We start from the raw sequence: 12,576 nt of genomic DNA on the forward strand, positions 1-12,576 counted from the left end.
GGAGTGTGGCTTTTTCGGTTCTAACAGAGTTGCTCCCACTGAGCTCGGTGATGGGAGGCCAGGTGCCTTCTTAAGGCGGTCGTCCCTAGGTGAGTGTTGGGCTTAACGCGACTTATGCATTGACAGCACAGGCTGCAGATGTCAACAATATTATCAACATCTGACACTTTAAAAAAAGCCTACACTGCGGAGCCATGTGCCGGCCTCCTAGGAGCGCAAGATGTAACCCGGCATGGTGGATGACTCGCTCCAGATACAGTACATTTGCAGTCTGCTTTTTGCCTCCTGTGCACTGAGAGCTCTGCCTGCTTCTCGTCCTTCTCCTCCCTATCTGCTGCTCCGTCTTTCCTTCTGAACTCTCCTCCTCTTCCTCTCTTGTGGGCACCCACGTGACGTCCATCGACACGTCATCATCGTCACCTTCAGCACCACTGACATTAGAGATCTCGGAGTAGGCATCAACAGCGGGGATCACCCTCCTTGGGCCGATCTGGGTATTGTCATCAGACCGCTGGGTGGCTGCCGTTGCTACCTTCTCTTCCTCATCCGATGCCAAGAATGGCTGCGCATCGGTAAGGTCTGGGAATTGATGGGAAAATAATTCCTCTGACTCGAGTGGAGGGGCTATGGTGGTGGTGGTGTCTTTGGGGGTGCACACAGCAGAGAGTGAGGAGTGTGCAGATACAGAGGATGAGGAGGGTGCAGAAGCGGAAGGGTGAGTGAGCCACTCAACCAACTTTGATGCACCCTTTGAAGTTATCGCACGCGCCTTCTCCAACTGCCCACTTAGGCTCCAGCCTGGTGCACCTGCCCGACCCCTACCATCCCTGCGGAACCGTCTGCCTCTTCCTCTGTCTGTCATTTTCTAAATGATCCTCTGCCTAAGTCCGTAGAGAAGAGCAGTATTTGTGGATAAAGGTATATCGCAGCCCTCAATCATTATTTGGCAGAAACAGGTATATGGCACCCCTTAATCAATTTTTGGCGGAAACAGGTATATGGCACCACTCAATCATTATTTTGTGGAAGCAGGTGTATTGCACCCCTCAATCAGTATTTTGTGGAAGAAGGTATATGGCACCCCCTCAATCAGTATTTGGCGGAAAATGATGTATTGCACCCCTTAATCGGTATTTGGTGGAAGAAGGTATATAGCAATAGCACCCCTCAATCAGTATTTAGTGTAAGAAGGTATATGGCACCCCTCAATCAGTATTTGGCGGAAAAAATAAGGGTATTTAAAAAAAAAAAGTTTCATTATTCCACCCCCAGCCAGTTGGTCTGCCTTATTATAGCGCCGGGTCTGCCTGACACTCACATATCAATAGACAGCAGCAGACCAGCGCAACACAACTTACAAGAAGTCGCTACTACTCTAACCCTCTCCTGACAGCATGCTCGGTGCTGTATTTTCAAGAGGCTGAACTACGGACTTGCTATGAGATGTAAAGCAGTTCAGTGAGTGCAATGAGAAACATAGGAGAACACAGAGCTGCGCACACAACTTACCCCGGAGCTCACAAATACATCTCTGCAGTGCAGCAGCCAGCAGATAAGGCGCCAGCAAATAAGACTATGGAAGCCGCCAGAGAACCAACAACCTCAAGGACGGCGGCTGAAGAGGCTCAAACCACGTCAGTTTGTCTGAACCTCGTCCTCCTCCCTCTTTTGTGGGTGGAGAAAAAAAACTTGGCAGGAGAGCTGTGCAAACAAGAGAGTGTCACCCGCTGCCCAAGCACGGCAGAGGCAGCCGCCTGGGACCCGAGGTGAGTGCACTCCTCAGGCTGCTGTTATGCAGTGTTTGCTTAGGGTTTTACTAGGGAAAGTTCACGGGTAGAGAAATAGCAGGCGTCTCGGGAGGCGCAGGGACGTGGCGCGGGCATGTCACGGGACAGCGGGACTCGTTGGATTCGATTTTTGTAAATTACGTCGAAATTCGAGTCTACGAATCCCACGAATCCAGCAAAATTTTAGGGATTCGTGGATTCGACGGATTTGTCGTCCCACCTCTAAAAAAAAATATTATTTGATGTTTAGCGATGCAGTTATATGTTCTAAAGCCTTTTTTGTCCTGTATTAGTGGCAAAAAAAATATTAGTTGCCGTTCAGAGGTGCAGTTATATGTTCTAAAGCCTTTTTGGGCGTGTATTAGTGGGGAAAAAGGGCTTATTAGACATTGTGTGGTGAAGTGAGAAAATTAAAGCCCTTTTTGGCGTGTATTAGTGGCAAAAAAAGTATTATTGGCCGTTCAGCGGTGTAGTTATATGTTCTAAAGCCTTTTTTGGCGTGTATAAGTTAGAAAATAAATTATTTGTTATATGTTCTAAAGCCTGTTGTGTATTATTGGGAAAAAAATGTATTATTTGCCGTTGTGTGGGGAAGTGACAAAATTACAGCCTTTTTTGAGAGCCAAACGTGCCCCGGATAGACCACCCACTTCTCAGGAGCCTACCTGCCTGGAAAGTATTGGTGCAGAGGTTCACGGAAGCAGCAGCGGTAGTCAGTGTGGAGTGTTGGGGGTAAAATCACCTACTCAGTGGTGTGGCAGGTTTTTGTTAAGCCTCCGGAGAAGTTGAACATGGCCATTTGTAGACTCTGTGGGAAGAAGATGAAGCGTGGCCAGGGTGCTAATGTTGGCACCATGGCCCTGTGTCAACATATGCGGCGTCACCATAAAGTGGCCTAGGACACCCGTGGCTCCGATGTGGTGGTCCAGCCTGCCGCAGAAACCGCCACAACACCCAGTGGCACGCACCTGATTTCAGGTAGTCAAGGCTCCACCAGCTCCAAAGGGAGCTGTCTATCCTTCCCATCATCTATTGGTCCTGATGCTCCTGCTCCTCGCCCTCCTACTCCTCATCAGTCATTCCATCAGCAATTGATCACCGAAGCAATTTCCAAAAGACAACAGTATGCGTGCACTCATACAATGGCGCAGAAGTAGAACGAGCTTCTGGCCAAGTTGCTGGTGCTGCAGTCCCTCCCTTTCCAAGTGGTGGACTCTGCACCTTTCAGAAAACTGAGGGCTTGTGCAGAGCCGAGGTGGAGAGTCCCAAGCCGTCATTTCTTTGCCAAAAAGGCAGTACCAGCCCTGCACAAATATGTAGAACCGAAGGTGGGCCAGTCCTTGAGCCTGTCAGTGTCTGCCAAAGGGCAGTGACGTGTGCAACTGTAACTACGGTCAAGGACAATACATGTCCTTTACGGCCCACTGGGTAAATGTAGTTCCTGCCCAGCAAAACCAGCAACTTGGCCAGGTGACGCCGCTTCCGCCTCCACGTTCTCACGCTGTTTGTCCTGCGACAATGTCCGCCTCTGCCTCCTCACCCTCCACCATCTCCTCAGCCTCCACTTCAGGAACAATTCACAGTGCTCCTCCAGCATACCACATGGGCATGGCATGGCGGTGTCACGCTGTTCTACACCTCGTTTGCCTGGGCGAACAAAGTTACACAGGGGAGGAACTGCTCCATGTCCTTAATCAAGAAATTAAATCCTGGCTTTCTCCGCGGCAACTCAGAATCAGAATCATGGTGGCCGACAACGGGAAGAGAATGGTGTCGGAGCTGCGTCAAGGAATGCTGAGCCATGCGCCCTGCATGGCGCATGTGTTCAATCTGGTTTTCAAGCGTTTCCCCATCTGCAAGACATCCTAAAAATGGCCAGGAAACTTTGCATGCACTTCAGCCACTCGTACACCGCCAAGAAAACCCTCCTTAAGCTGCAGCGACAGAACGGGGTCCCCCAACATAGGCTGATATGCAATGTTTCCACCCGTTGGAATTCCACCCTCCATATGTTGGACCAACTATATGAACAGAGAAAGGCCATAAATGATTTCTTGATGATCCAAGCGGACAGGAATACTCCCCTGTGAAACTTCGATGTCAGCCAGTGGCAGCTCATGTGTGACACCTGCCGTTTGCTCAGACCCTTTGATGCCACATTATTTGTCAGTTGCCAGGACCACGGGATGAACAATGTCATTCCACTGCTTCATATCCTGGAACAGATGCTGGTACATCTGGCTGGTCAGGGGACTGGAGATGTGGCGCCTACATCTCACGGCCACATGAGCCCTGTGGGGGCTGAACTGGAGGAGGAGATGGAGGAGGACATTTGAGCACAAGCAAATGTGTAGCGAAGTAGGTAGTTTTTCTACACAGGTCACAGGAGAGGAGGAGCAGGAGCAGACGGAGGAGCAAGAGGGGGATGAGAAAAAGGAGGCAGATGACCCAGGCACACCGTGGCAGTATGCAGTGGAGATGGAGGCAGGGAGTCCCTCCGAGTCACTTGCGCAAATTGCTCACTGCATGCTCACATGCTTGGGTAGTGACAGCAGAATTTTCACTATTCGGCAAAGTGATGACTTCTGGCTCTCCACCTTGTTGGACCCTCACAACGGGTCCAAAATGGGGGCCTTTTTTTTACACCCGCTGAGAGGGAGGACAAACTGAACTGCTATAGAGACATCTTATGTAGTCAGTTGGCCGCTGCCTATCTGCGTCATCATCCATCCTCTCGCAGGTCTGACCCGGAGGGGCCCTTTGTGCTATCATTTCACTGCAATGACTGCTGTGTCAGGGTGGTGGGGTAGGAGCAGTACCAGCTCCATCAGCAGCATCTTGAGTCGATGATGAGCAGCTTTCTTAACCCGCCTAGTGAAGACACTTCTCACCAGCAGCAGCAGCTAGACCTGGAGCAGAACCTGAAACACCAGGTGGTGGCATACTTGGACAGCACTCTGCCACCCCACATCGAAGATCCTCTGGACTACTGGGCAGCCAAACTGGATTTGTGGCCGCAACTGGCCGAGTTTGCCCTGGAAAAGCTGTCCTGTCCAGCCAGTAGTGTGGCATCAGAGCGGGTGTTTAGTGCGGCGGAGGCCATAGTTCCCCCTGGGAGAACTCGCCTGTTCACCCAAAATGTGAAGAGATTGACCTTTGTCAAGATGAATCAGGTGTGGATCAGCCAGGATTTCCACCCACCAATGCCTGATGAATCAGATTAGATCATCCATGCTGCCTCACCCAAACTTTGACAAAATAGACTGGTTTCTTCTGGTTACCTGCCTCAGCTACTATTCTGATGCTGCAACCCGCCTGATGCCACACATCTGATGCCAAGTGCTCCTTCTTACACCCACCATCGCCAGCGGGAACTGTTATTGCCACACACCTTCCCAATCTGTCACCGGGCCACTCTGTGGTCTACTGATGCTGCCGCCAACTCACCACTCAGGTCTCCTCATGCTGCTAATGCCACCTCCACACTCTGTCATTGTGCTACTCTGTGGCCTCCTCATGCTTCTGCTGCTGCCATCTCCACACTATGTCACCTTGCCAATCTATGGTCTCCTCATGCTGCTGCTAAATCAATACTATGTCACTGGCCACTCTGTGGCTTCCTCATGTTTCTGCCACCTCCCCACTATGTCACTGGGCCACTCTGTGGTCTCCTCATGTTGCTGCTACCTCAACACTATGTCATTGGGCCACTCTGTGGACTTCTCAAGCTGTTTTCCCACCCTTCCCACTCCATGACTGGGCCACTATTTTGCCTTTTTGGCCTGGTTGACATCATCATTTATTTGACACTTATACTGATCTGTCAGAAGGAGGGAAAAATGAGATGCACAACAGATCCTGTCTGTGTAGCAGCTGTAAAGTCTGTATGGATCCATCAGAATTGACTTATGATTTGGTAGCCAAAAGCAGGAGTGGGTATAAAACACAGAAGACATGCATATATTCCATTCATGTGTCATCTCTGTTTTGGATCCACTCCCGTTTTTTCTTTTTGCTTTAGCAATACTGATGGATTACTGACCAAATGCTGACCGAGTGAAGGCGGATGCTCAACAGACAGGATCCATTTTTTGGGGGTTTATTGTTCTGATGGTTTAGATAAAGGGCAAAATATTCAGTGACGTCAACACAAACTTATTAATGACACCCTCTCCACTCTGTCAGGGGGGCTTTACTTGTATAAGAGTTTAATAAAACAGGTTCTGTAGACATCTTTGTGGAATCAGCTGACGACGGTGTAAAAGGAGTGCGCTCTTTCATGCTACAGTAGGATCTTGGGCCTCTGCAAGGTTCCTTATACCTGCCGCTAACATCGACCTGTAAAGCTGAGTTCATACCGAGTTCATGGCCCCATAACTGCCCAAATAAGTGAAGTGTGCAGTGATTCTAAGAGTGACACCTGTCACGTGCGTATCATACTGACTCAGGCCTCATGCACATGACCGTTGTGCGCAAATTGCGGTCCCTAATGCACGGGCAAAGTCCGTGCGGCAGCCGGGATGGATAGAGACCCATTCAACTTGAATGGGTCCGTGATCTGCCCGCACCGCAAAAAAATAGAACATGTTCTAATTTTTTGCGGTGCGGAGGCACAGACAGAAACACCACGGAAGCACTCCGCAGTGCTTCCGTGGGGTTCCGTGCCTCCGTTACGCACCGCAGCTCCGGATTGCGGACCCAATGACCATTTGCATGAGGCCTCACAGTATTGTTTCACTACCACAGCAGACTCCCTATGCGTGTTATTGCAAGGCACAGTGTTATACACCACTATAAAGGCTCTCTGCAGCCTTTATAGTGGTGTATAACACCACAAATAATTTGGATTGAATCTAATCTTTTCTAAAAATTTGCTCATCTCTAGTCACTTTATTAATCTATGAACTGTCCGCCTTTTTTAACTTCTCTAGTGTTTGCATTTATGATTTCAGTGGGTTGTGATTCACATCATGCAGTTATCCACACACAGTGGTTAGGTGCAACATGCATACAGGTGAAACGCGAAAAATTTGAATATCGTGCAAAGTTCATTTATTTCAGTAATCCAACTTAAAAGGTGAAACTAACATATGAGATAGACTCATTGCATGCAAAACGAGATATTTCAAGCCTTTATTTGTTATAATTTGGATGATTATGGCTTACAGCTTATTAAACTCCAAAGTCACAATTTTGAGGTCCCCTTAGCTCAGGGGATATGGATTAATTAGCTGACTAGAGTCTGACACGTGGAGGCGAGAATATTGAATCTTTTCACAAAATTCTAATTTTAAGCTGCATTAATGCAATTCCTTTTAATTTGCATTACTGAAATAAATGGACTTTTGCACGTTATTCAAATTTTTGGAGTTTCACCTGTATGTATTTATTTTATAATTTTGGCGGGCATAGTATTCCATTTCTTCCCCTTTAACTCCCTCTTTTATAGGTTGTTCTCAAGACTGTATGTTATGGAGTACCACTGGAATCAATGCTTTGGATAATCTGTGTTCATTTATTTTGGTGTTCTCCTAGCTGTGTCTCTCTCTGCTACACTATATAACTGTTACATGTCCAACAGGAGGCAATTCGCTGTCCGGCACATACTGTACACACAGTGAGACACAGGTCCAGTCCTGGTTATGAGCATATTTCCTCTGGGCCTGTGCATACTGGCCGCTCAACGACTGCGCATTGTAATTCACTAAACATAGAGTGTGGTTTAGTGCTGTACTACACTGCCAATACAAGGATAAACCTTGTAAATTTTTATTTACTTGATTATATGTGCACCAGGTGCTTTTTTGAATTTACAACTGTCTGGTTATACCTCATCAGTTTGTATTTAAACAATAATGCACTTTCTGTACCATATATCCATTCATCTATTATGGTCAGTTCTTATTAGAGATGGCCTAGTGGTTGGCCCCGGTCGTTTTGCAGCGAACTTTGCTCGTTCGCGATTCACCGAACATGCGAACATATGGCAATATTGTTTTGCGTAGCGGCGAATTTTGACCCAATGCACATCCATCAGGTGGGAAAGGACAGCCAATTGAGACGTTTCAGCACATGGACACACCCCCTACCCTATAAATAAACCCGATCTGGCAGCCATTTTACATTCTGTGTTTTGCCAGTGTAGGGAGAGGTTGCTGTGTGGAGCAGGGACAGACTGTTAGGGACACCAAACGCTAGCTAATATGGCCACAAAAGTCCTTTTAAGGACTGGTATAGGTGTGCTATCGGTAAGTGTGATATACTGAGGGGTGTGATATACTTATAATATACTTTATAACATAGAAATTATATTATAGTGTATTTGTATTGTGCAGCAGTTGTTTGCGGTTCTGCTGCTATACCGCAGCTAGATAGAGGGACAAACGCTATTGGAGTAACTAATTGCAACAGGTGTGATATATCTGTTGCCCCAAAAAAACTGGTTGAGAGCTACAATATACCTTCTTCCACAAAATCCTGATTGTGGGGTGCTATATACCTGTTTATGCCAAATACTGATTGAGGGGTGCTATACACCATTTTCTGCCAAATACTGATTGAGGGGTGTCATATACCTTCCTCAGGCCCAGCGCTATTATAAGGCAGACCAAGCAGGCGCCTTACGGTGCAGAGACGGGGGAAGGCGGAAAAAAGAATTTTTTTTTAAATACCCTGCATTTTTTACCCCATAAGACACAGTTTTTTCCCCCAAAGTAACTGCTTTACGTCTCATAGCAAATCCGTAGTTCAGCCTCTTGAAAATACAGCACCGAGCATGCTGTCAGGAGAGGGTTGGAGTAGTAGCGGAAAAATGAAACTTAAAAAAAAAAAATTACCCTGTATTTTTCACCCTATAAGATGCAGTGATTCCCCCCCCCCCCCAAAAGTGTGGGAAAAATGCCCCTGCGTCTTATGGGGCGAATACTAATGAAGCGCTTCCATTTTGGAAGCGCTTCATTAGTACTGGAGGAGTGGTAAGCGGTGAAAGATCTGTACTCACCGCTTCCTGATCCTCTGCTCGGCTGTCTGCTGTGCAGGGCTGCACACCATGTGACCTCACGCTGTGCGCAGCCTTCACAGCTCACAGCCGAGAACCAGGAATAAGAGAGAGAACGCTGGTGGTGAGGAGCGGCGGCGTCCAGGAGCAGGAGAGGTAAGTTATATATTTTTTTTTATTATTTGCGCTGATGGCTGACATGGGGGGGATGATAGCTGACATAGGGGGGCATGATGGCTGACATGGGGGCATAATGGCTGACATGGGGGCAAAATGACTGACATGGGGGCATGATGGCTGACATGGGGGCATAATGGCTGACATGGGAACATAATGGCTGACATGGAGAGCATGATGGCTGACATGGGGGGCATGATGGCTGACATGGGGCATAATGGCTGACATGGGGGCATGATGGCTGACATTGGGGGGCATGATGGCTGACATTGAAGGCATGATGGCTGACAATGGGGGCATGATGGCTGACATGGGGGGCTGATGGCTGACAATGGGGGCTAATGGCTGACATGGGGGGCCGATGGATGGGGGCTGATGGCTGACATGGGGGTTGATGGCTGACATGGGGTCATGAAGGCTGACATGGAGGCATGATGGCTGACATGGGGGTCTGATCTGAGGCATTGGGGGTCTTATCTGAGGTCTGATTAACATAGGGGATCTGATTGGGGCTGTGAGCTGAGGTCTGATTAATATTTGGGGTCTGATTTCTGGTCTGACCTGAGGTGTAATGGAAAATATATTTTTCTTATTATCCTCCTCTTAAACCTAGGTGCGTCTTATGGGCCGACGCGTCTTAGAGGGCGAAAACTACGGTCCTCAAACCAACGATTGTCTGAAGCAGAGAGAAGATACCAGGACCACACAGAGGAGAAATGTAGCTTTGCTTGTGTTGGCAAAAATCCTTGCACCGGCGCTGGTGGCAGGCTGATGATGGGTGTCATTGTACTGCTTTTCCCAATGATCTTGTCACTTTTCTGTAGACACAAGAAGTCCCTCTCTTATGAGACATGCAGAGGGTGCAGGCAACTGTTATTGCTCAAGTAATGGCAGCCTCCATATACCTCTCATTTCAGTTGTCCTTAAGGTAACTTTCTTTCTGTGTTGACAAATACTTTTTTTTTTCATATTAAAAGAATATTGAGTTTGGATCACTTTGTTTCTTACACCGTTCACACAATTCTTATGTACAGGATTCGTAGGATTCGAGATTCAAAAGATTTGATATATTTGAGAACCTTTCCGGATTCGGATTCGAAAAAAATTGAATTCGTCCCACCTCCTTTTTTTCACCACTAATACACGCCAAAAGAAGCTTTAGAACATATAACTGCACCTCTGAACGGCAAATAATACTTTTTTGCCACTAATACACGCTAAAAAGGGCTGTAATTTTGTCATTTCATCACACAATGGCTAATAAGTAGTTATGATTGAGCATGCTAGGCCGAACACCTGTTCGGCTCGAGCATCTCGATGCTCGGCACATGGCGGTATTCGGCCGAATACTGCATATGCTCAAGCTCAATGCTTGAGTCTCCGCCCCACACGTTTCTTGGCTGCTAAGCAGACAAAAAATGTGCAGGTAAGTGCTGCCCTCACTGTAATTCCATAGCCATGTTGGCTGCTGGCATTACAGTGATTGGCTGGCCGGAACGAGTCATCGGGTGCTATATAGCACCCGATGACGCATGTTCAGGTCATTCTTAGTCAGGGGGATCTGAGGAAGGGACAGACAGTGTAGGGAGTGAAATAGGAATAATTTTATTAGAAAAAATTTTCAGAGACTCAAAAGTCCTTTTAAGGACAATTGTTGTGTGTGGCAGCAGCACTATATATTTTTAGCGCAACCTGCGCTAAATTGCTAAAACTTAACAGACCCAAAAGTCCTTTTAAGGAATATTGTGTGTGGCAGCAGCAATAACTTTTTTTAGTGCAAACTGCTCTAAATAGCTAACACTATACAGACGCAAAAGTCCTTCTAAGGACTATTGTGGTCATGGCTACGGCAGAGAGCGAGTGCCCCGAACGTGCCAAGACCTGAGAGAGGAACCAATCTGCCTAAACTAATATGGCTGGAGAGGTGCCCTTAGCCATGCCGCGGGTAAGCCTAAAAGGGGGCATACCCTGGGGAGTATGGAAGAAAAGGGGAGGGAGGGTGGGGCACTGGAAACGCGCGCACGTGAGGAGAGGGCGTGCCTCCTTATAAGCGCGCCTACGCCCCTCCCACAAATGCAGGCTGACAAGTCAGCCTTAAGCTACTTGTGGTCATGGCTACGGCAGAGAGCGAGTGCCCCGAACGTGCCAAGACCTGAGAGAGGAACCAATCTGCCTAAACTAATATGGCTGGAGAGGTGCCCTTAGCCATGCCGCCGCGGGTAAGCCTAAAAGGGGGCAAAAATACATGAGAGTAGGGAGAGAAAAACCTTTGAGCAGTCGACCAAGTCACGATACCAAACCGTGGAAGGCCTGGGATAGCACGGCCTGAGAGTGGAATGTAACGTGGGAACCTGAGGAGCGTCAGTGACCCATTTGCGGATGACGTGGCCGGGGACGTGTGCAATGAAGCCGCGGATGCAGCTTCAAAACGGAAGGAGTGTCCTGACATGGTCTGGGGGTAGAAACCCAAGCCCGCCGTCAGAGTGCGAACATGGGAGATGCACTGCGAGGCCGTGAGGGCCGAGGCCTGGAACGGGAGCAATGGGCGGCCAGGGCGAAGTCCCCCAGAGCCGCCAGCCAGCTCCTAAGCACCTGGACCCGCACCATGCGTGCGTGGACTGGAAGGACTTCACCTCCCCTGGTGGACCCACCTGTGAGGTTGGAAGTGAGGAGATGTGAGGAGGAATGGTCGTCGTGCCATACCAGCTGACCCCCGGTTGAACCCTTGGACCTGGCTGAACCGAGGGTGTATGCGCTGTGTCCTAAGAACCCGCAGAACTAAGGTACATGGCAGCCTTAAGACAGTGCTGGAAAGGAGCCCAAAAGAAAGACCAACTAGGGAGGTGGAAAGCTTCTAAATGATCCCCTGACACAGCCAGCCTGCTCGGGACGGCCGCGGGACTACTCTTCTGAACACCCCCTAACCGTTTGAAACAGAAAACCCGACCTACTTTCGGGGTCTTCCAACATGGAGAAAGTTGGACTTCGGCCAAATATTGTTGAAGATGTTGAAGGATAGTTGTGGAACCGGATGGCCTGGGTCTTGAGGACACATCAGCTGGGGGTGAACCCTGAAACCTGCATGAAGGGGCCCTACATTCGTAGTAATGACAAGCAGTTTGGCTGCGGCAGGGAATGAAAAGCGAGGGAGCAGTCTCGGTAGCGTACGGAACCCTACCTGGGGGAACGGGCCCTAGGGTGGAGGTTGTTGGCAAGGCTAGAGTGGACTGGACAGGTGGCAGCCCCCAGTAGGACTTGACGGCCAGGAGGCTGGACTGGACGTCCGAAACCAAGGAGGCGACGGAGTACATCCCGGCATGTAGCTGCACCAGGGACACCTGAAGGGTGGAAATGGAGACTTGCTCCAAGTCCGGGGCTGCTGGTTCAGCCATCAGTAGCCTGGCTCTGCTTTACGGTGGAAGCAGGGTAGGAACCCTCTCCGGTTGAGCTCCGTGACCAACTTCGGAATTGACCAACTCCTTAGGGCCGCTTGGGTGCGGGTGTTTTGGTACGGATAGGCCTTCTTCGATGTTGGAAATGCGACCTACTGCAGCTGCGAAGTGACAAATAGAAAATAACATTTTGACCAGGAAGCCCCGTGCCTTGCAAGCGACA

Source organism: Bufo bufo, chromosome 9 (assembly GCF_905171765.1).
Source record: "Bufo bufo chromosome 9, aBufBuf1.1, whole genome shotgun sequence".
NCBI lineage: Eukaryota > Metazoa > Chordata > Amphibia > Anura > Bufonidae > Bufo > Bufo bufo.